We start from the raw sequence: 22,979 nt of genomic DNA on the forward strand, positions 1-22,979 counted from the left end.
GGATTGAGCAAGGAGAGCGCCAAAGTTGAGGCCCAACCTTTCCCTTGTCATGGCCTCATCCAAGTCCTCCGTCACCCCTGTTTGGAAGCCTTTGAGGGCATGTTGGAGGATAGCAAGCAGTTCAGGGGCAGATGGGGTTGCAGAGGCGCTCTCACCGCCAATTTCAAGCGCGAAGAGGCCAGGGGGCGAGGAAGCGCTTGGCGGTTGGCCTCGGAGCGATGCAGGGCGGCCAGCAGTGAAGGAGTGGGAGGTCGTCGCCATCATAGGCCTATGCCTCTTGAAGACGGGCCCCTCTGCGGAGTCCTCATCATATTCAATCTCCATTAGCCCTTTTTCTTCCTTAAGGAGAGGCTGGACGGGTGATGCTTGAGCGACGACAAGAGGGACCGCGACAATAGGAGTGAAAGAAGTGGGGGAGGGCGTAACAGCAGAGGTGCCCGCAACCCCGAATGCCCCTCGGCGGTGAGAAAGGGCGTCAACCAGCTTGGCCCGTTTCTCCTCATTCAACACCATAACCTATACCAAAATTCAGAATACAAGTGGTTAGAAAGCAATCCAGAACAAAAGGGTAAACATACGAGTATGAAGAGGCAGAATGTACAAGCGTAATAGTATGGTAACAAACATAACCAAACAAGATAGGGGGAAGTCGGTACCAATGTAGCCCTTGAGGGCCTCAACATCATACTCATGCTTGATCAGTTGAACAGTGTTGAACACTGCTCCCAAGCTAGCAAGGACCTGGCAGAGCTCATGATCATGAGGAGTTAGTTCCTCAAGAGTCCTTAGTTTCTTGAACTCTAATTTCCTCACCCATTAAAGTGGGAAGCCATCCAGGAGGGTGCGGTCATGGATGGTGCAACACACTCTGAAGAACTTCCCTTTGAAGCCCTTATACGATTGTTGGAACAACGTGAAGAGAACTGTCCCTGCCACGCCGCTGAAGCTCACCAGAGATTTTTCCCGGGACTCTTATGTTGAATAAAGTGTGTTGAAGCTTTGAAGAATCCAAACCCTTTGAAGTTTGATGGAAGGCTGGTTGTGTTTGTTGTTGCTGATGTGTTTTAGAATAGGATCTGAGGTAGATAATTTGTGTATATCCACTCTTGATTGAATCCAAAGCTTAAGCATTCTCAAACCTTTTAATTGAAAGATGTACCGACCAGGTCATCGGGTGTGATGACGTGTCTAGCACGTGACTATGTGAGGCGGGTTTAGCAGAGCACGTGGCTAAAGAAGGGCGAGTCGTTCAGAAGCTAGTGTAGTCGCTGTTTGTGGAAGCGGCGTGTTACAACGTACATGATCGGTTGTCGCCAAGATTGTATAACGTCGACGTGTTGAACGATGGGAGATCAGGTGGTCTGACGCCGCCGCGAGGAGCACATCGCGGATCTCCCAGTAAGCTCAGTTGAAGCTGCTGAGGGCTCAGAAGTGTAAGTTCAAGTGTACAATCCCAGTAAGATGATTGTTGTGCCAGCATAGGGCGTGAAGGGCGTGTGGGTTGAAGGGGACAGCTTGCCTATCATCGACAGGATTCCCAGAGTGGACATTCGTTGGTGACAAGGTCTCCTCAGCCCAAGAACATGCATGGCGCAGCGATAAGGAGGGTGCCATTAGCAACAGGCGATATCACAGAGATGGTGCATTATGCTGCACCCGATACTCGCCTGGTCAGGTGGTGCTCTAAGGCACATTGCGTGCTAGCTTGCTCCATGAGTAGATGACTTAGCTGCGCGGCTAGTTACTACACAGAAATAACGTTCAAGTTGCCCCAACCCAGATGATGACACGTGTAGGGTTGGATGCTACCTGTTACTCCAACCCAGATGATGACACGTGTAGGGTTGGATGCAATAGAGAAATGACGCTTGAGTTATCCTAGCTCAGATGATGACACGTGTAGGGCTGGGCGTTACCTGCTATCCCAGCCTAGATGGCGACACGTGCAGGGCTGGATGCGAGCCACGCGTCCAAAAGCATAACGGCCTAGAGAGAGAAGAAACCTAGCTATAAAGGTAAACTTAACAGAATTTGCAGAGGTACGTTTTTCATTATGGCTCATTGCTAGGGTTGTGTGCTTTAGTACGGTTTGCAGAGTATAGTTTTCTCTCAGTTTTTGGGTGTTCTTGTTACTGACTTGAGCGCCGGAGCGCCACCGGCCGCAGAGGTGCCACCTTGTGTTTTCAGGTTCTCAAAAGAGGCTTTCTGTGGTGTGGACTTGAAGGGCACGTGGAGCCAAGCTGGTGAGGAGGTTCGTGACGAGGCAACGCTCTAGCGCAAAGTCAACCGGCAAGATCAAAAGTGTTTTTCAAACTAAGTGAAAACAAACCTGTTGTTTTGTCGAGACAACCGATTGTTTTATACTTAGGTGTTTTTTTAGAAAGGTTGAGACCTGTTTTTGATGGTTGACTTGTTGTCAAACAAAAACAACCGATTGATTCGAGCATTCAACCGATTGATTGTTTTGGGACCATAACAGAAAACTGTTTTGTGCTTTGACTGAGCTTTAAATGATTTTATAACTGAATACGCTCCAGTTTTTAATGCTTTGACCAGTCTTTGAAAGCAATAAATAGTTTGTTCAGATTATGTAACAAACCAGAACTGAGATTTAATCAAAGAAAAACAGATTTGAGTTTTTCACTTATTTTTCTTTTGAAGAGTTGAAGATTGCTTTTGATCAAGAGAGTGTGGTATAGGATTTTTATCTTGTATTGATTTCATATCTTTTCTGTAACAAGTGTAATCCTTTTGTACTTTGAAGAAACTTTGTGTGTAAAGCTGAGAACTGTTGTATGCTCTTGAGGTTGTCAAGATCAGCATTCTTAGTGGTGTTTGTGTTGAGCCAAAGGAAGTGTGTGTCTTGAGGGGATCAAGGTCACTTCTTGGATTGTGTTGTAAGTAATCTAGGGTTGATTGCTTACTGGATTCCTCAATGGTTTCTGGGAAGATTGGATGTAGCTCTTGGTTTAAGAATGAACCAGTATAAACCTGTGTGTGCAAGTTCTCTATCCCTTGAACTCTTTAATTTTAGTTTGTATTTGTGAATTGGTATAAACAACTGATTGTTTCTGTGAAACAACCGATTGTTTTTCTAGTGCTGTACTGAATTGCTTTGTGTTTTTTGGCAAACTGAATTCTTAATCAAGTTTTCTCGAACTAATTTCATTTTAGACTTAAAAGTTTGCGAAAACCCTCTTTAAACCATTCAACCCCCCTCTAGTTTAAAGCCATACATTCTAACAATTGGAATCAAGAGTTGGGTACTTGAAAGATAATCAAGTTTGATCCGAAAATCTTTTTCTATGGCTGAAAAACTATCTACAAACCACCTTTATTATGTGGTTTGAATTACAAGTATTGGGAGGCTAGAATGAAAATATTTGTTGAATCCATTGATCAAGGAATTTGGGATTCAATCGAAAATGGCCCTTTCATTCCAAAGCTTAAAAAGAATGGATCTTTTATTGCAAAACCTTGGTCCCAATGGACCAATGAAGAATGTAAGATGGCCAAGCTTGATTGTACTGCTCAAAACATAATAGCTTCTGCACTAGATACTAACGAGTTTTTAAGGATATCAAAATGCAAATCTGCTAAGAGATGTGGGACACATTCAAAGCTACTCATGGGAACATCAATGAATCAAAGGAAGTAAGGTCAAGAAGTCAAGCACGAATGAAAAGGAGGAAAAACAGAAAAAACCTCAACCTCTGCTTCATGGCCAAAAAGGAAGATGACTCAAGTAGTGTAAGTTCTTCTAACTCCTCAAACTCTGGAAAATTACAGTCAATTGCTTCAAGCCTTTCAAGAAACACGAAGAAGCTAACCGATTGGCCCTCTTGAACAACCGGTTAAAGGGAATGAATAGCTGGCTTGAAAACAGAGTCAAAACACTGGAAGAGGAATTGGAAAATTCAAAAACAGATTTTGAAAACCTTGAAATAGTTTACAAAAACTCCTCTTGCAAGTGTGATACTCTTATTTGTGAAAATTGCGAAAATTTTGAAAAGAAAGTTCATTATCTTGTTAAAACTGTGGATAAGCTTTCTTAAGGTCAATCCAACTTTGAGAATCTCTTGGCATCTCAAAACTACGATTTTGGAAAAGCTGGATTGGGTTTTAACCCACAGAACAAGTAAGATAGATTTTCAAAGTCATTTTCGAAACTGCCAGAAAAACAACCGATTGATTTGTCGAAACAACCGGTTATTACATGCTTCAACTGCATGAAAAGAGGCGATTCTGTCAGATTCTGTAAAATCAGAAAATATGTTGTTCCTAGGGGCTTTATGAAGTGGATTCCCAAGTGTAGTAAAGGTTCAAATGAAAAATGTAAACCAAATGGACCCACATTCATAAAGGGACCAAATCTTTGTACTTGAAAATCTTCTTTGTAGGAAACCTTGGAGGAGAGCATGCAACAATGGTACCTGGACAGTGGGTGCTCCAAGCACATGACTGGGGACAAATCAAAGTTTCTAAGCATCTTCTTTAAGCAAGAAGGGCACGTTACCTATGGGGACAACAACAATGAGAGGATTATTGGGAGAGGATCCATAGGAGACAAAGATATCTTGGTCATTCATGATGTTCTCTACGTAGAAGGATTAAAGCATAATCTGTTGAGCATTAGTCAATTGTGTGACAAAGGATATCAGGTTATTTTCAAAACAAACTCCTGTGAAATCTGTCTTCCGAACACAAAAGAGGTAATGTTGATGTGTAAGAGAATCAATAATGTTTATCTTTTAGATATCTCTTCACCTTGTTCAATTGGTTGTCTTCTATCCAAGCATGATGAGTCTTGGCTTTGGCATAGAAGAATTGCTCACATTCACATGAATCACTTGAACAAGTTAATTTCTAAAGATCTTGTGATTGGGCTGCCATAGCTCAAGTTTGAGAAGGACCATATTTGTGAAGCTTTCCAAAAGGGGAAACAAGTGAAAAACTCTTTTAAAATAAAAAATGTTTCTTCTTTAAAACCTCTTGAGCTACTTCACATGGATCTTTTTGGACCTTCAAAAACCATGAGCCTTGGTGGAAACTATTATGCTCTTGTTATTGTGGATGATTTTTCTAGGTTCATTTGGACTCTCTTCTTGGAATCAAAAGGTGATGCCTTCTCTGCATTCAAGAAGCGTGCTAAAAGATTGCAAAATACAAAGAACAACAACATAGGCTCAATAAGAAGTGATCATGGAGGTGAATTCCAAAATGAAAAGTTCAGCAAGTTTTGTGAAAAGATGGGAATTCTGCACAATTTTTCAGCTCCAAAAACTCCACAACAGAATGGTGTGGTGGAGACAAAGAACATGTCCCTTGAAGAACTATCTAGCACAATGCTTACTGAATCTTCTCTTCCAAAGTATTTTTGGGTTGATACAGTTAGCACCTCTTGCTATGTGATGAATAGAATGCTAATTAGGCCAATTCTGAAGAAGACTCCTTATGAACTCTTCAATGGAAGGAAGCCAAACATCAATCACCTCAGAGATTTCGGTTGCAGCTGTTTTGTTCTCAACAATGGAAAGGAAAACCTAGGGAAGTTTGATGAAAAAGTTGATCATGGTATCTTCATAGGCTATTCTCTAACTAGTCAGGCATACAGAATCTACAACAAGAGGCTAATGACTGTAGAAGAGTATGTTCATGTTGTCTTTGATGAAGTGGATCCCAAAAGCATTCAAATCTCGAAGAACAGTGCTGAAGAGGATGAGCAGAACATCAGTTTGGAGAAGTTGGACATCTGTGCAGAAAAACAACCGATTGATTCCTCGAATCAACCGATTGAAATTATGCAGCAGAGTGAATTGCGCAAAGAATGGAGGATTCCTAGATATTTGTCAGTGGAGAACATCATTGGACAGATAAAGGAATGTGTCTCAACACGTAGCTCCATCTCAAACTTCTGCAGGCACACTGCTTTTGTCTCTCAAATTGAACCAAAGTCAATTAATGAAGCTCTCAAGGATGAAAAATGGGTTGAAGCTATGCATGGAGAGCTGAATCAGTTTGCAAGGAAAGAGGTATGGTTTCTTGTCCCTAAAACAGCTGAGATGAACATCATTGGTTCGAAGTGGGTGTTTAGAAACAAACTGGATGAGGATGGTGTGATCACAAGGAATAAAGCAAGGCTAGTTGCCAATGGCTACAATCAAGAGGAGGGAATTGATTATGGTAAAACCTTTGCTCATGTTGCAAGATTGGAAGCTGGGAGGTTGCTGCTGGCTTTTGCATGTACAAGTGGTTTTAAACTCTTTCAAATGGATGCCAAAAGTGCTTTTTTGAATGGCTAAATCAATGAGGAAGTGTATGTCGATCAACCACCGGGCTTTGAAGATCATTAATATCCCAATCATGTCTTCAAGCTGAAAAAGGCTTTGTATGGGCTGAAGCAAGCTCCAAGGCAGTGGTATGAAAGGCTTAGCAACTTCTTGCTGTCTCATGGCTATGAAAGGGGAATGATTGACAAGACTCTCTTCATCAAAAGTCAAATTCTGAAATTATCCTTGTGCAAATCTATGTTGATGACATCATCTTTGGTGCTACACAAGATAGTTTGTGTGAAGAATTTGTGGTTGCTATGAAAGGTGAGTTTGAAATGTCTATGATGGGAGAATTGTCTTTCTTTCTTGGATTGCAGGTTAAGCAAACAAAGGATGAAATCTTTCTATGCCAATCAAAGTATGGTAAAGAGATTCTCAAGAAATTTGAAATGGAGAGTTGCTAGGAAGCAAGCACACCTATGCCATCAAGCTGCTATATGGATGCAGATGCTGCTGGAAAGGGGGTAAATCAAATTAAATACAGAGGTTTGATTAACTCTTTGCTCTATCTAACAACAAGTAGACCGGACATTATGTTTGCGATATGTCTTTGTGCAAGATATCAAGCAAATCTGAAGGAGTCACACTTCAAAGCTGCAAAGAGAATTCTGAAATATCTCAAAGGAACATCAACTGTTGGTTATGGTATCCTTCTCACTCTCCCATTTATTTAATTGGTTATTCAGATTCTGATTTTGCAGGATGCAAGCTAGATAGGAAAAGCACAAGTGGCACTTGCCACCTTCTTGGTTCAAGCCTTATCTCATGGCATAACAAGAAGCAAGCATGTGTGGCTCTCTCTACTGCTGAGGCTGAGTACATAGCTGTTGGAAGCTGTTGTGCAAAAATCCTATGGCTCAAACAACAACTTGCAGACTTTGGATTGCAAATTAGCAAGGTCCTTTTGATGTGTGACAATACAAGTGTTATCAATCTTACCAAAAATCAGATTCAGCACTCAAGAACTAAGCATATTGAGATACACCATCATTTCATCAGGGATCATGTGAGCAATGGGGACTGTGAAGTGAAGTTTGTTGAGACACAACTGTAGCTAGCTGATATCTTCACAAAACCATTACCAAAAGAGAGGTTCTTCTTTTTGAGAAATGAGTTAGGTATCTTTGACCTTCAAAATCTCTCCTAAAATTTGTTTTAATACCTGTTAGAGTCTATTTGTGAAGACAAATAGGAGGAGAATTTATTGGTTCTTGTGTATCTTTCTCTGGAATTGTTTAAACCTGTTGAAATCTCTGATATCATAACTATTTCTGCTTCTGCTGATAGAAACCACCGATTGTTTCGTGTAAACAATCGATTGTTTGTCTGGAATATTGTTTTCAACATGTGAAAATATAACCTGCTGTTGTAGTTAACATTGGATTGTATATATGCTGTTTTTGTAGGAACTGCTTCATATTCAATCAAATCCAACACAAGTAACCAGGGATTTGTCTTCATCAAATAGGAGGAGATTGTTGAATAAAGTGTGTTCAAGCTTTGAAGAATCCAAACCCTTTGAAGTTTGATGGAAGGCTGGTTGTGCTTGTTGTTGCTGATGTGTTTTGGAATAGGATATGAGGTAGATAATTTGTGTAAATCCACTCTTGATTGAATCCAAAGCTTAAGCATTCTCAAACCTTTTAATTGAAAGTGTTTTTCAAACTAAGTGAAAAACAACTTGTTGTTTTGTCGAAACAACCGATTGTTTTATACTTAGGTGTTTTTAGAAAGGTTGAAAATTGTTTTTGATGGTTGACTTGTTGTCAAACCAAAACAACCGATTGATTCGAGCATTCAACCGATTGTTTGTTTTGGGACCATAACAGAAAACTGATTTGTGCTTTAACTGAGCTTTAAATGATTTTATAACTGAATACGCTCCTGTTTTTAATGCTTTGACCAGTCTTTGAAAGCAATAAATAGTTTGTTCAGATTATGTAACAACAAGAACTGAGATTTAATCAAAGAAAAATATATTTGAGTTTTTCACTGATTTTGCTTTTGAAGAGTTGGAGATTGGTTTTGATCAAGAGAGTGTGATATAGGATTTTCATCTTGAATTGATTTTAGATCTTTTCTGTAACAAGTGTAATCCTTTTGTACTTTGAAGAAACACTGTGTGTAAAGCTGAGAAGTGTTGTGTGCTCTTGAGGTTGTCAAGATCAGCATTCTTAGTGGTGTTTGTGCTGAGCCAAAGGAAGTGTGTGTTTTGAGGGGATCAAGGTCACTTCTTTGGTGGTGTTGTAAGTAATCTAGGGTTGATTGCTTAGTGGATTCCCCAGTGGTTTCTGGGAAAACTGGATGTAGCTCTTGGTTTAAGAATGACCCAGTATAAACCTGTGTGTGCAATTTCTCTATCCCTTGAACTCTTTAATTTCAGCTTGTATTTGTGAACTGGTATATACAACTGATTGTTTCTGCGAAACAACCGATCGATTGTTTTTCTGGTGCTATGGTAAATTGCTTTGTGTTTTTTTGGCAAACTGAATTCTGAATCAAGTTTTCTCGAAGTAATTTCATTCTAGACTTAAAAGTTTGTGAAACCCCTCTTTAAACCAGTCACCCCCTCTAGTTTAAAGCCATACATTCTAACATCTTAGCCTCGAAGAAGTGGAGGAAGACGTCGACGAAGGGAGGGTGCCCGAAGTGGTTGCACATAATGGAGAACGCCCTTATAAAGGCCCAGCTATTGGGATGCAGCTAGGCGGGAGCCACGTTGATCTCAGTCAACAGGGCCCTTTCGAAGCCAGTGAGAGGGAGACACAACTTAATCCGTTTGAAGACGGTTTGGTAGAGGAAAAAGTAGGGTCTCCGTCGTTGGTCCGTTCGTCGGAGCACACGGGCTCGCCCTTCGCACAGGGTCAAACGGAGACGTAGGCGTCGCTTTCGTGCCCAAAGACACGTCCTATACACTCAGGCTGGCCTTCCCGGTGCTTCGTCACGTCCGTGCTGGAGGTGAATGAAGAGGTCTCGGCAAGAAGCTCCGTAGAGGCTTAAGGGTACAAGGATTTGTAATCTACTTGGGGTGGAGGGTTGGATGTCGTTTTCGTTCGAGCCATGCCTAAGAAAGCTAGAAAAACAAGAAAAAAGAGGGAAACAAAGGTTCAGAAAGGGGCTATGGCATAACTCAGCAAAAACCCAGAAAAACCCCACACTCGAAGAAAACCCAGAAAAACAGAGGAAGGGAGGAAAAATAGAGAAAGCTTAAAATGCAAGGAATTTAAACAGTCCCAAGCAGTTTACAAGCCTCAAAATCGAAAAATAAGGGCGATCAATGGGTAAAGTTCGTACCTTTTGATCAAAATAGGACGAAAGTTCTGGACTTTCTAGAGGGAATCGCGAGAGCGCTCGAGGAAGAAGACGAAGCAATCAAAGGTGTTTCTGAGAATAATGGAACAGTGATTGGAAGCGCGCGTTTTCGAATACTTAACGTAAACTAAAAGGCGCAAACGACATTAAGTCCTGGCCGTTGATCAAAACACGTGTGCACAGATTAAAATGGGCACAGAGAGGCGTCACTTCGGCACACTGTTCACGTCTTGTCAAACAGAGCCACCTAGGTCGCCAGGGGCGAGGACTTAGTCTCTTCGTTGAACAAGTTACAACTCGAGACTAGGGGGCTTGTGAACCGACTAGTCCTCGGGCGTCGTTAAACCACTAGTAATGATGGGGCCACGTAAGCTGGATCCCACAAGCGACGTGGGCCAGTGTCTTGTAAGGCACGTGAACCAAGGTGCCGAGGAGTGGTCAGGTTCGATCACCAGGATGTACTGATGTGTCCTGGGCAATATAGTGAGGGCGATGAGAGATCGGATATCGGTGACTCAAACAGTAGAGCTGGGCCATAAGAGGTGGACCCCAAACCACACACCAGTTATCAGTGAGGGAGAAGCCTAAGCCACGAGAGTCCATGCGTATAGTGGGAATGGCACGTGAGCATCTAGGGCACTCCTAGGACGGGTGACCCCAGAGATCAGGTGCACGAGGTGGTTCCAGGCGGTCATCCCGTCAGAGGTTGCAACCCAGTTAGGGATCCCTACGCGCTAGGTTATCCTAAGAGTGGGTAATAGTGGCACTAAGGCCCACCCTCAGAAAGCCTATTTTAGGTATTGGATACAGCGGAAACCCTTGACTATGTAAAGGGTAAGGATAAATCTATTAAGGTACGCTATTCATTTGCACAACTTCACACACACAGTTTACACAGAGCTTTTATGCTGAAGAGTTTTGGTGTTTCCTAGCCCTAAGATTGACTTGAGTGTCGGAGTGCAAACGACCTCTAGGGCGCCCTTTGTCTTTGTGATTTCAGGTGTTAGATCGAGAGAGGCACGAACGAAGCCACAAAGAATTGGGTGTGGGAGTATTGTGAGACGTACGAAGGCGATTGAGTCAACCGGCAGGAACAAATCCCAAAATTTTATCCCAACTCCACAACACATAAAGTAAGGTGTTGTAAAAATTTCAGGTCAAAAAGTGTTTTTTCTGGGCTGAAAACGTCCCGAATTTTACTCTTTATAACCTTTTTTCTATTTTGTTTTTGGACATTATTTTTTTAAATAAATACCAAGAACATCTCAATATAGTTCTGTGATTTTTTTCTGATTTTTTTTACCGAAATAAAAACCCGCAATAAATTCTCAAAACAGAGACAATTTTTTACAAAAACTGGAAAATAAGAAACCTAAGGGACTTGAAAAAAAGAATTGAAACTCAAGACATAATAGAAACTTAATTCTAATGAACTTGTTAATGATTTAATAACAACATAAGAGACTGAAAAACATAAAAAGAAGAGCATACAAAAGGTACAAAATGACTCAAACTACATGGATATTCATTGTAAAAACAAGAAACAAAAAATTAAACAAAGAACTACTTGATTTTATGACATATATGGAAACATGACTTTAGACAACTAGAAAAAGATCATAAAATAAAAATGAAACCAACATAAACTGGTTTTACCAAAATAAAATGAAAGAAAACTCAAAAAAATTTAAAAGCACACAAGATAAACTCAAAAAGAACTCCTAAACACCAATACAGATAGTTAAAGAAAGAACAAGTTATTTGAAATGATTAAACCAAACAAACAACAAATAGAATGGTAGAACTAAAACAAAAACACAATCAAGACATTGGTGGGAATCCTCTTCATTAAGGAGATGACATATGGACCTTCATGCCTTTCTTACCACTCCATGCTTTCTATTTTCACTATAGAAATTATTTGTGCCACTGAAATAAAGAAATCAAAGACAAAAAGTCAAGCAAGAAGAAAAAGGAGACAAAATAAAAAAGGTCTCAATCTATGCTTCATGGCCAAAAAGGAAGATGATGCAAGCAATCTAAGTTCCTCTACTTCTTCAAATGTTGAAAATTATAGTCAATTGCTTCACGTTTTTCAAGAAACTCATGAAGAAGCTAACCGATTGGCTCTCTTGAACAACCTGTTGAATCAAGTGTGTTCAAGCTTTGAAGAATCCAAATCCTTTGAGTTTGATGGAAGGATGGATATACTTGTTGTTGCTGAGTTGTTTTAGAATAGGATCTGGGGTAGATTATCTGTGTAAATCCACTCTTGATTGAATCCAAAGCTTGAGTATTTTCAAACCTTTTTAAATGAAAGTGTTTTTCAAACTAAGTGAAAAACAACCTATTGTTTTGTCGAAACAATCGATTGTTTTATACTTAGGTGTTTTGAGAAAGGTTGAAAACAGTTTTTGGTGGTTGACTTGCTGTCAAACCAAAACAACCGATTGATTCGAGCATTCAACCGATTGTTTGTTTTGGGACCATAACAGAAAACTGTTTTGTGCTTTGACCGAGCTGTAAATGATTTTATAACTGAATGCGCTCCAGTTTTAAATGCTTTGACCAGTCTTTGAAAGTAATAAAGAGTTTGTTCAGATTATGTAACAAACAAGAAACTGAGATTTAATCATAGAAAAACAGATTTGAGTTTTTCACTGTTTTTGCTTTTCAAAGAGTTGAAGATTGCTTTGAGATTGCTTTCATCAAGAGAGTATGGAACATGATTTTCATTTGTATTGATTTCAGATCATTCTGTAACAAGTGTAATCCTTTTGTACTTTGTGTAAACTTTGTGTGTGAAGCTGAGAAGTGTTGTGTGCTCTTGAGGTTGTCAAGATCAACATTCTTGGTGGTGTTTGTGCTGAGCCAAAGGAAGTGTGTGTCTTGGGGGATCAAGGTCACTTCTTTGGTGGTGTTGTAAGTAATCTAGGTTTGGTTACTTAATGGATTCCCCAGTGGTTTCTGGGAAGACTAGATGTAGCTCTTGGTTTAAGAGTGAACTACTATAAACCTTTGTGTGCAATCTCTCTATCCCTTAAACTCTTTAATTTCCGTTTATATTTGTTAACTGGTATAAACTACCGATTGTTTCTTCAAAACAATCGATTATTTTTCTGGTGTTGTGCTAAATTGCTTTGTGTTTTGGCAAACTATATTCTAAATCAAGTTTTTCTCGAAGGAATTTCATTCTAGACTAAAAAGTTTGTGAAAACCCTCTTTAAACCATTCACCCCCCCCCCCTCTAGTTTAAAGCCATACATTCTAACAATTGGCATCAAGAGCTTGGTACTTGAAAGATACTCAAGTTTGATCTGAAAAATCTTTTTCAAATGGCTGGAAAACTATCTTTCGAGGAAGGTGCTTTAATCAACAAACCACCTTTATTTTGTGGTTTAAATTATAAGTATTGGGAGGCTAGAATGAAAATCTTTGTTGAATCCATTGATCAAGGAATTTGGGATTCAATCGAAAATGGCCCTTTCATTCCAAAGATTAAAAAGAATGGATCTTTTATTGCAAAACGTTGGTCTCAATGGACCAATGAAGAATGTAAGATGGGCAAGCTTGATTGTACTGCTCAAATCTGCAAATGAGTTTTTCAGGATATCAAAATGCAAATCTGCCAAAGAGATGTGGGACACACTCAAAGCTACTCATGGGAACATAAATGAATCAAAGGAAGTAAGGACAAGAAGTCAAACACGAAGGAAAAGAAGGCAAAACAGAAAAAGCCTCAACCTCTGCTTCATGGCCAAAAAGGAAGATGATTCAAGCAGTGTAAGTTCCTCTAACTCCTCAAATTCTGAAAATTACAGTCAATTGCTTCAAGCTTTTCAAGAAACACATGAAGAAGCTAACCGATTGGCCTTCTTGAACAACCGGTTAAAGGGAATGAATAGCTGGCTTGAAAACAGAGTCAAAACACTTGAAGAGGAATTGGAAAATTCAATAATAGATTTTGAAAACCTTGAAATAGTTTACAAAAACTCTACTTGCAAGTGTGATACTCTTATTTGTGAAAATTGTGAAAATCTTGAAAAGAAAGTTCATTATCTTGTTAAAATTGTGGATAAGATTTATAAAGGTCAATCCAACTTTGAGAATGTCTTGGCATCTCAAAACTGTGTTTTTGGAAAAGCTGGATTGGGTTTTAACCCACAGAACAAGCAAGATATATTTTCAAAGTCATTTTCGAAACGGCTAGAAAAACAACCGATTGATCTCTCGAAACAATCGGTTGTTACATGCTTCTATTGCATGAAAAGAGGCCATTCTGTCAGATTCTGTAAAATCAGAAAATAGGTTGTTCCTAGGGGCTTTATGAAGTGGATTCCCAATTGTAGTAAAGGTTCAAATGATGAATGTAAATCAAATGGACCCACATTCATAAAGGGACCAAATCTTTGTACTTGAAAATCTTCTTTGTAGGAAATCTTGAAGGAGACCATGCAGCAATGGTACCTGGACAGTGGGTGCTCAAAGCCCATGACTGGTGTACCGACCAGGTCATCCGACGTGATGACGTGTCCCGCACGCGCTCGAGTGGGGCATGCCCAATGGAACGCGTAGGCTAGTGTGTGTAACCGGCGATCACCAGAGTTACGTCGCAGTCGCCGTATGAGAATGCTAGGAGATCGGGTGGTTCACACGCCGCCACAAGGAGCACATCGCCGGGTCTCCCAACGATCTTAGTTAAGGCTGTCGAAGGCTCAGAAGGGTAATTCCAAGCGTGTAAGTTCAGTAAGACAATTGTGGCACCAACATAGGGCATGAAAGTCGAGTGGGTTGGGGGGAACACCTTGCACATCAGCGACAGGATTCCCCCAGAATGGACATTCGTTGGTGGCAAGGTTTCCCCAGCTAGAACATGCAGGGCATAGCACTAAGGAGGGTGCCATTCGCGACGAGCGATATCATAGAGATGATGCACTTTGTTGCATCCGGTACTCGCCTTGTCGGGTGGTGCTTCACAGCGCATTATGTGCTAGGTTGCTCCTTGAGTTGAGGACTTAGCTGTGCGCCTGGTTACTACACAAGAATGACGTTCAAGTTGCCCCAATCCGGATGATGACACGTGTAGGGTTGGATGTCACCAGTTACTTCAACCTAGATGATGACACGTGTGGGGTTGGGAGCAATGGAGAAATGACGCTCAAGCTGCCTTAGCTCAGATGACGACACGTGTAGGGCTGGGCGCTACCTGCTATCCCAGCCCAGATGGCGACACGTGCAGGGCTGAATGCAAGCCACGCGTCCAAAAGCATAACGGCCTGGAGAGAGAAGAAACCTAGCTATAAAGGTAACCTTAACAGAATTTGCAGAGGTAAGTTTTTCATTACGGCTGATACTGCTAGGGTTGTGTGCCTACAGTACGGTCCTACAGAGCATATTTCTCCCTTAGTTTTTTGGGTGTTCTTGTCACTGACTTGAGCGTCGGAGCGCCACCGGCCGCAGAGGCGCCACTGTGTGTTTTTCAGGTTCTCAGATAGGCTATCTGTTGTATGGGCTTGGAGGACATGTGGTGTCAAGCTGGTGGGGAAGACGGTGACGAGGAAACGCTCTTGCGCTAAGTTAACCGGCAGGATCATCTGGCGCCCACCGTGGGGCCGTATAAAAGGTGATTCCCAACCATAGTTCGTGTTTGTGGTGTTTGGTGTTCCCTGTTCGACTGCTCGCTGTCGCAGTCGATTCCTGGAGTTTTCACCGTTTGTTTGGAGTTCTTTGAACTGCTGAGTTTGCTGGGGAAGGATGAGGACAACACGCTCCAATTCAGTTGCACCGTCAACAGACGAAGATGCTGTGTCTATGACGCAAGTGATGGACATGATGAGGACGTTGCAGAAGAACGTGGCTGCATCGCGTTCTGAGCAGGAAAGGATGCACGAGGCGCTGGTGGCCTCGCAAGCAAGGAACGAAAAGCTCAACAGGATCAACGAAGAGCTGCGCAAAGCCCTTCAGGAGCGGGAGGAGCGTGCGGCTGGGGACAGATCTGCACCCCCATCCCCACCATGCAGCTTTCCTATGCCATTTTCCCAGGAGATCATGGATTCGGTGGTTCCGGCTAACACTGTGGTAGTGAAAGCGTCTTTCACTGGGGCGGAGGACCCTGAAGCCCATCTCACGGCATTTCATACTCAGATGATGCTCTCAGGGGGCTCAGACGCGGTGTATTGTAAGGTGTTCATGAGCACTTTGAGCGGAACGGCGTTGGACTGGTTCGTCAGTATACCCACTGGCCACATTACCACGTTCCAACAGTTTTCCAAGATGTTTGTTGAGCAGTACATAGTGAACAAGGCGCCACCTTTGGTGTCTTACGACTTGTTTGACATAAGGCAGTACCAAGGGGAGTCCCTGAAGGATTTCCTGAACAGATTCGGAGCTCGGATAGTCCGTTTTCCAGGAAAGAACGAAGAGATGTTTGTGCACGCCTTCAAAAAGGGCGTGTTACCTGGGCCTTTTAGTGAGTCGCTCATCAGGAGCCACCCCGCCACGTTTGCTGAAATCCGGCGACGTGTTGTGGCTCACATCGCTGCCGAAAGCGAGGTCACCGAGAAGAGGGGAAATGTGGCCCCAACTAAACCGCGCACCCAAGCACGGGTACAACCGCAGAGGGTAATGGAGGCGGCGGTGGGAAAGAGGGATCAAAGGATGCGTCACCCTTACGACCCCAAGAAAAATAAGAGCAAGGGACCAGGGCGCCCCAGGGAGAGTAATCGCCCCCCAAGGTATGAGTTTCTAATGGGTTTGGCTGATTTGATCGCCATCCCAAACATTGCTGCCAGGCTCAAAGTGCCTGAGAAAACGACGGAGAAGATTTTGGGGCCAAAGCTAGACGCATGGTGCGAGTTCCACAAGAGTTTTGGCCACTCTATCAACTCGTGTTTGGCTCTGGGACACCAGCTCGCCGAGCTGGTCAAATGTGGTTTCCTGAAGGATTACTTGCTAGAGAAGCAAGCGGACCAAGCATCAGGGTCTCAACCGGCGAGCAGCGGAGGGCAACAACACGAGGTGCCCATTCACGGCGAGGTCCACACCATAGCTGGCGGATTCTCCGGCGGGGGGTGCACAGCGTCGAAACGAAAGAGGTACGCGAGGTCGGTAATGTCAGTGGAAATCTTTGAGGATCACTCGCCCGACGTGGACATCACGTTCACCAAGGGGGACCTCAGGGACGTGGTGCCTCACGACAACAACCCTATTGTGATCTCGCTTGTCACGGCGGGAAGGACTGTACATCGAGTGCTGGTCGACCAAGGAAGCTCAGCAGATGTGATGTTTTGGCCAACTTTTGAGAAGTTACAACTGTCCCCTGATCAACTAAGACCATATGGGGGCTGCTTGTACGGTTTTGTCGGCGACCAAGTGGAGGTGAGGGGGTATATCGAGCTGAGGACGACCTTCACTGACGGCTTGGCCTCACGAACGGAGAAGATCAGGTATCTTGTTGTTAATGCCCCGTCAGCATACAACATTCTGCTGGGAAGGCCAACGCTCAACAGAACAGGAGCTGTGCCTTCGACAAGGCACATGAAGGTCAAGTTGCCGTCTATGGAGGGCATGATCATCACTATTTGCTCCGACCAGAAGGAGGCGAAGAAGTGTTACAAAAACAGCCTCAAGAACAAGAGGTCTGTGTGCCACATAACCACAACGCCTCCCCCTGGCGTGCAGCCGGAGCGCGAACCTCGACGGGTTTCGGAGTCGGTGTTAGAGGTGGTCGCCGAGGGCGATGTGCCGATGGGGAGTGTAGAGGCGAGGCCGGAGAGCGGGAAGGGAGAAAGAAACTGCTCGGAGATCTCCAGAGAAACCGGTGTCGCGAGAGCGCTTATCGCCAGCGAAAGGAAACCTCAGCCAGTAGAGGAATGGCTCGAGAAGGAGATCAGCGGCAAGGTGTTTAAGTTGGGAAGGACCCTGGATAGCAAGACGCAAGACCAAATCGCCAAGGTGATAAGTAGACACTTGGATGCGTTTGCGTGGGCTGCTTCCGATATGCCGGGAATCGATCCCGATTTTTTGTGCCATCGTTTGGCAATGGACCCCCAGATCAGGCCCATCCGCCAAAGAAGAAGAAAGTTCAATGAGGAGAAGAGGCAGGCGATCAAAGAAGAGACACAAAAACTCCTTGCAGCAGGCCACATCAGGGAAATCCAATATCCAGAATGGCTCGCCAATGTTGTCCTGGTCAAGAAGAGCAGCGGAAAATGGGGGATGTGCGTTGACTTTACAGACCTGAACAAGGCCTGCCCGAAGGACTCTTACCCTTTGCCAAGCATAGACGCCCTAGTAGACAGTGCATCAGGGTGCAAGCTGCTTAGTTTTCTGGACGCCTTCTCGGGGTACAACCAAATCAAAATGCACCCCATGGACGAAGGGAAGACCGCCTTCATGACGGAAAGGTCGTGTTATTGCTACAGGGTAATGCCCTTCGGGCTGAAGAATGCAGGGGCCACATACCAAAGGCTGATGGACAAGGTGCTCGCACCCATGCTCGGTAGGAATGTGCAGGCATACGTCGACGACATGGTCGTGACATCCCTGGAGAAAGACAAGCACGTCGCAGACCTGGAAGAGTTGTTCATCACGATAGCCAGGTACAAGCTAAAACTGAATCCTGAAAAGTGCGTTTTTGGTGTAGAAGTAGGGAAATTTCTGGGGTTTCTCCTGTCAGAGAGGGAAATTGAGGCAAACCCCGAGAAGTGCGCCGCCATTTTGGCGATGAGGAGCCCCGCCAATGTGAAGGAGGTGCAGCAACTCACGGGGCGGATGGCCGCCCTGTCCCGATTCGTATCAGCAAGTGGAGAGAAGGGCCACCCATACTTCCAATGTTTGAAGAGGAACAACAGGTTTGTTTGGACAAAGGGTGTGAGGAGGCCTTCGTAAAGCTCAAGGAATATTTGGCGAGCCCTCCAGTTCTGTGCAAGCCCCAACTCATGACACCGCTCAGGCTGTACTTTGCCATAACTGAGAGGGCGATCAGCGCAGTGCTGGTGCAAGATCAGGATCAGATCCAAAGGCCTATATATTTCGTTAGCAAGGTGCTGCAAGGCCCGGAGGTAAGATACCAAGCCCTAGAAAAGGCAGCATTGGCGGTTGTATTCTCGGCGAGGAGATTGCGCCATTACTTTCAGAGCTTCACAGTACTGGTGATGACCGACCTGCCAATCCAAAAGGTTCTGAAGAAGCCCGATGTGGCGGGAAGGATGGTAAAGTGGGTAGTCGAGCTTTCGGAGTTCGACATCAGATATGAACCCCGGGGGTCGATCAAAGGGCAAGTTTTCGCCGATTTCGTGGTCGAGTTGTCCTCCGAGGTGGCGCAGAACGCCGAGGGTGATTTTCGTTGGGTACTCTCAGTGGATGGGTCGTCCAACCAGCTGGGCAGCGGGGCTGGGGTCATTTTGGAAGGTCCCAACGGAGTGTTGATAGAGCAGTCATTGAGGTTCGCTTTCAAAGCAAGCAACAACCAAGCAGAGTATGAGGCTTTGATCGCCGGAATCCTGCTGGCTAAGGAAATGGGGGCGAGAGTGCTGATGGCCAAGAGCGAGTCGCTGTTGGTCACAGGACAGATAACTGGCGAGTTCCAAGCCAAGGACCCGCAGATGGCAGCCTACTTGGAGTACGTGCAAGAGCTAAGAAGATCTTTCACTTCATTTGAAGTGGTGCACGTGCCAAGAGAACAGAATGCCCGAGCTGACTTGCTAGCCAAGCTCGCCAGTTCGGGCAAGGGGGGCAGGCAGAGGACTGTCATTCAAGAAACCTTGAAAGCGCCTCCAGCATTCGTGGCAGACCACCAGGTTCTCCATGTTTGCAAATCAATGGAAAGACCGGTGAAAAGTCATAGATCCCTAACGCAGGAACCTCTCAGGATGCCGAGGGTCAAAGCGCGCCCAGCGGAAGAGGCAAGATCGATGCAGGTTTGCGCTGTCCATGAACCAGACACGTGGATAACGCCTTACCAACGCTATTTAGCGGATGGAGTGCTTCCAGTTGCCTCAACTGAGGCCAGAAAAATAAAGAAGAGCTCCAGCAAGTTCACCCTTATTGACGGCGAGCTGTACAGGTTTGGATTCACACACCCTCTTCTTGTATGCATACACGGAGAGAAGTGCACGAGGATTATGGCTGAACTCCATGAGGGAATTTGCGGGAGCCACATTGGAGGTCGATCGTTGGCGACAAGGACTATCCGTGCAGGCTATTACTGGCCCACGGTGAGAGAAGATTGCAAGAGATACGCCCAGCGCTGCAAGCAATGCCAACAGCACGCCGATTGGCACAAGGCACCCCCAGAAGAGCTGAAGTCAATTTACAGCCCCTGGCCGTTTCATACTTGGGGAATTGACATTCTGGGACCCTTCCCATTGGTGGTCAGGCAGATGAAGTACTTGGTAGTGGCGATCGAATACTTCACCAAGTGGATCGAAGCGGAGCCGGTGGCCCAGATCACCGCACACAAGATCGAGAGATTTGTATGGAAGAACATAGTGTGCCAGTTCGGTGTGCCTAAACGCCTGGTGTCAGACAATGGGACTCGGTTTGCAAGTCACCTCTTGAAAAAGCTGTGCGAAGAGGTGGGAATACAACAGGTGTTTGCATCCGTCGAGCACCCATAGACGAATGGCCAAGTGGAGTCCGCCAATCGGGTGTTGCTGAGAGGTTTAAAGAGAAGATTAGAAAAAGCTAAGGGATCGTGGGCTGAAGAGGTACCCCGCATAGTTTGGGCATACCATACCACTGAGCAGTCAGGAACCCATGAGACCCCGTTTAGTTTGGTTTATGGATGTGATGCGATGATTCCAGTCGAAATCCAGGAAAGCTCGCCGAGATTCCAGAACTTTGTGGCGGAAGACTCGAACGAAGAAAGAAGAATGAATTTGGATTTGCTGGATGAGGTCAAGGAGGAGGCGAGAGTGAAAGCCGAAGCAGTAAAGAGAAGAATTGAGCAAAGGTACAACTCTAAGGTAATGTCAAGGTAGTTTAGAAGCGGCGATCTGGTGATGAGGAAGGCCCATCAGTATGAGATGCAGAACAAGTTATCACCTAAGTGGACAGGACCGTTCAGAATAACCGAGGTTCTCGGGAATGGCACCTACCGCTTGGAGACGTTAGAAGGAGGGGCGATTCCTCGCACTTGGAACGCCACACATCTCAAGTTGTATTACAGTTAAAGCCTTGTAAGTAAAGACGAACATGAGGAGATTGGAATAGTTTCTGTTAAAACAATTTCAAGGGGGCACTCTTTTTTCCTAAGGAGGGTTTTTAATGAGGCCACCCAATAAAGAAGAGTTTTTCAAGTTTAAAGCTTCTAAGTTGCATGCTTATTGCTTTGAAAGTTTTAGAAAAAAGACCTTATCACTCGTACGTGATATAGGGCAACATTAAAGTCATATTGCATGCTTCAATAGTTAAAAGTTTTAAAGTCCCCATCGTTTTTCGGCGATCGGTGGCAATAGTTAAAGATTTTGAAGTCCCCGTCGTTTCTCGGCGATCGGTGGCAGTAGTTAAAAGTTTTAGAGACCTCATCATCTTTCGACGATTGGAGGTACCAGTAGTGCAAAATCCCTCAGCGCTCTCGTGCATTTTGAGGCAAGAGAAGAAGTCCTCCTCGCCCTTGAGCGAGTGCAGGCGAGAAAGAGAAAAAGTCCTCCTCGCCTTTGAGCGAGTGAAGGCAAGATTAAAGGTCCTCAGTGCATCCAGGGGGAGGAGATGTACACCCTGGGCAAGTTGAGGCACCAGATAAAGTCCTTCTCGCCATTGAGCGAGTTCAGGCAAGAGAAAGTCCTTCTCGCCGTTGAGTGAGTTCAGGCCAGATAAAGTCCTTCTCGCCGTTGAGCGAGTTCAGGCGAGATAAAGTCCTTCTCACCTTAGAGTGAGTTCAGGCAAGATTAAAAGTCCTCAGTGCATCGAGGGGGGGGGGAGATGTACACCCTGGGCAAGTTGAGGCACCAGAGAAAGTCCTTCTCACCTCAGAGTGAGTTCAGGCAAGGTGAAACTGAAAAGTCAGGGGTGTTCGTGACCTTAAACGGCGGGAAGGGAAGGTCGATGGAAAATGCCTTCTCCCCTTTAAGTGAAACATCAATATTGACCCAGTAAGACCAGATAAAGCTTCCACGCTTGCGGGCGGTGTGAAGATAGATAAAATCCTTCTCGTCTTGAATGAGTTCAGGCACGGCGTGAAGGGTGGAAGAAGGTAAAGGATAACTGAGGTAGGTTCGAAGAGAACACCTCGCTATCCATATCATTGTTCTAAAACTCAGGAGGTAGAGAAGGATCCGAAAGGCGCCTTTACCCCCAGATGAGGGAACAATGATCAAGTCATACAAGGAAAGAAAGGTAACATCGCTAGAACCCCATGGCGTGAAGGTTGAGACAGTGAAGGGGTTGTACGGCGAGTGCCAGACTAGAAGAGTTCCAGGCAATGACGGAAGTAAGGGGCACTTCACTCGGCAGATCAGGTAAACTGTATTTTAATACTAGTTTGAGTTAAAACCTGCTGCCCAGTAAGTGATTTTATGTTAAGGTGTGTTACCCTACGTTCACAAGTTTTATTGAATGCCATTGCCGAAGAGTTGATAGCTGCTCAAATTTACTTTGAGGTAACAGCTCGCTAAGTTGTCATGAGGTTAGCAATTTACTCGAGTTAGAAGCGGTATGTGAAGGGTTAAGTTCAAGTATTGCTGAGTTCATGCAGTCGAGTAAGTTTCGCCAGTTATGTTAGTTAAACCAGTTGATTGCGTAGCAGATAAATTAAAAGATTATATATGCATATATGTGCACATGAGCATCGAACAGTTCAAACAAAATGAAAACTGTTACAGACCAAGGCAAAGCATAAGAGTTTTCAAAGAGATAAGTCAATCGGGGGCACGATTTTGCCATCCACCACCTCGTTGTACACCGAGAACTCAGAAAGATCGAGGTCAGGATATTTGCAAGCAAACTGCTCCAAAGCAACGCCAAAGATGGAAGTTAGAACCTGGGCAGCCTCAAGTTGAAGCTCGTCGATCTTCGTCTTGAAACCACCGTTTTCTTCAAGAACCCGGGTGACTTCAAGCTCGAGCTCATCGGCCTTCTTCTTGAGCCCGCTGTTCTCCTCGCGAACTCGAGCTAGCTCAGCAGCAGTTTCACTGAGTTCCTTGGAGGCCTTATCTCGATCTTGCTCGACCTTTCCCAGAAGGGTCTCTCTCTCGATTGACCTCTTTTCCAGGTTGGCCATTTTCTGAGCGTCAGTCTTCTTTGCCTCCTCTAGCGTGGTAATTTTCTCCCTCAGAGGGACGATCTTGCTCTCCAGTTCGACAGCGTCCTGGAGTTTGTCATGAAGCTTCTTGC

The sequence above is a fragment of the Phaseolus vulgaris genome, chromosome 4, assembly GCF_000499845.2.
Source record: "Phaseolus vulgaris cultivar G19833 chromosome 4, P. vulgaris v2.0, whole genome shotgun sequence".
Taxonomy (NCBI): Eukaryota; Viridiplantae; Streptophyta; class Magnoliopsida; order Fabales; family Fabaceae; genus Phaseolus; species Phaseolus vulgaris.